This window comes from Triticum dicoccoides, chromosome 3A (assembly GCF_002162155.2).
Source record: "Triticum dicoccoides isolate Atlit2015 ecotype Zavitan chromosome 3A, WEW_v2.0, whole genome shotgun sequence".
Lineage (NCBI taxonomy): Eukaryota > Viridiplantae > Streptophyta > Magnoliopsida > Poales > Poaceae > Triticum > Triticum dicoccoides.
The window spans coordinates 119,576,953-119,578,976 of record NC_041384.1 but is presented as its reverse complement, the minus strand read 5'-3'; positions in this window follow the sequence as shown (position 1 = coordinate 119,578,976).

The following is a 2,024-nucleotide window of genomic DNA, read 5'->3' as shown; positions in this document are numbered from 1 at the left end:
AAGTAAAAGCGGAGCGTGCATGCCGACGCGTATCACTGTGCCGCAGTGCTCCTACCGATGACACCATGCGGTAGAGGTAGGCACAAACAGTCGTTTTTTTCTAGCTTTGACGGTAAGAATTCATCTTCCAGCCAGAAGAAAAGAAATTTACTCAAGGGTAAAAATTGATTCGTGCAAAAGAAGAGGCCACTAGTAGTTAATCCTGACAAACCAAATCTAGGAACTGATAAAGTTCAAAAAAAAAAATCTAGGAACTGATAAATAGGTGCTGGATGTCATCGATAGAGAAAAAAACTGGGGCAGGCGGGCGCTCTCCTCTTGTCTCCGTCATCTCCCGGGTACGCGTACGGGCACGCTCCTCGTCAGCGCGCATTGAACCGTTGAACTCACCGGAGGCGGAGGGGGGAGCCCCACACGCGCGCACACGTGCCGACACGCCTGGCCAAAGCGAAGCAGGCGCGTGAGCCTCGCGCAGCCGTGCCGGCCGCGCTCGTGTCAAAAACCCAAAAGCCGCCCCTCGCTACCACCGTACCGCTCGCCACGAGACAGCAGCGGCAGACGGGCTGGACCTGCTGCGGCCCAAACAAATGGCGCCAAAACAACACAACTGGAAGAAGAAAAAAAAGGTGCACGGCGCGCCGAACGTTGGCAATGGAACCAAACACCCGCCGAGAGTGGCACCAACAGTCGCGGCGACAAGACCGAACACGCACACGGTTGCGCCCAAAACGCTTGGAAATGATTCGACATGGATGTCGCGGCGCCTTCTTGGCATGGCCGTGGACGACAAGTCGCAGCGCCATCTCCCTCTCAAATCCAAGTGATCTCCATCGCCGAGTCGCCACCAGCGCGAGCCGGCCAAGGCACGCAAACCACACGCACCGGCGCGAGCCGGACCGCCCTCGGCTCCCGGTCGACCGGGACGGGCTCCATCCACACTATTTACTCTTTACTATTTTAGGTGCGTGCGCTCCGTCATCAGCGACAGTGAGCGGCGTCGGCGTCGACATGCGATGTGAATGCAATCGTCGCCATAATCTGGTCTAATCTAATCCCCCACGCACATACATACAGTAATCTTTAATAAATTCCTTAACAGCAACGGCGCTCCTACATACGCGAAACAAGGGGCACGGACGCAGACTACATGATGAGGGCTTCCGGGGCTCCATGGCGGCAGCGAAACCTAATAAAGGGCACGGCTTTTGGCTGACAGCAATGGCCTTGCCCTTGGAGCCTTGCAAGTGCCACAGTTATGAGCAGGTGTTGTTTGGTGCACTCATCGTGGGAGGGAGGAGGGCGCTGGCCTCCCAAAAACAAGGGTCATAAACTAGTACGCGTGGAACTTGAATACACATGGCAACAATTCCCCACTGAGGCCTCTTTTGGTTCATAGGATAGGATTATCGTAGGAATAGGAATCTTGTAGGAAATGAGATGACATGTATCTCAAATCCTATGAATAGGAATAGGAAACAAGATGTCATTTGGTTGACACCAAAGGATTTTTTCCATTGAGTCTAGGCTCATTTTTATTTTCCTATGAAATGTGAAGGATAGGAACCAATCCTATGTAGGAATAGGAATCCATTCCTATGAACCAAAGGGCTCTAAAGGAAAAAATCATATAAGAATCCTATCATCTAGAATTCCTATGAAATTCCTTCAAATCAAAGGAGGCCTGAATTTTCGGAAAAATCTATCCGGTTTCGGTAGGAATCGAGGGTAAATTACTCCCCATTATGGGGTGCTATTTTTCGCGCATTTGGAACTGTGCCGTTCTAATAGAAAAATGGCTCGACACAACAATGGACGAGACCCCGATGAAAATCTAGAGCAACTCTAGAGGACCCCGAGGGGCAGAGTCCGTCCCGCGACACCTCTCGGCGCCCTTTAAACCCTAATAATTTATTTGCTTCGATGTTTCAGTACTTCTTTACAAAAACAAAACAGCCCGACAATGTCCTATGCTAGCAATGTTTACTCCCTCCAATGTTACTACATCTGCAAATCAAGCACGGATC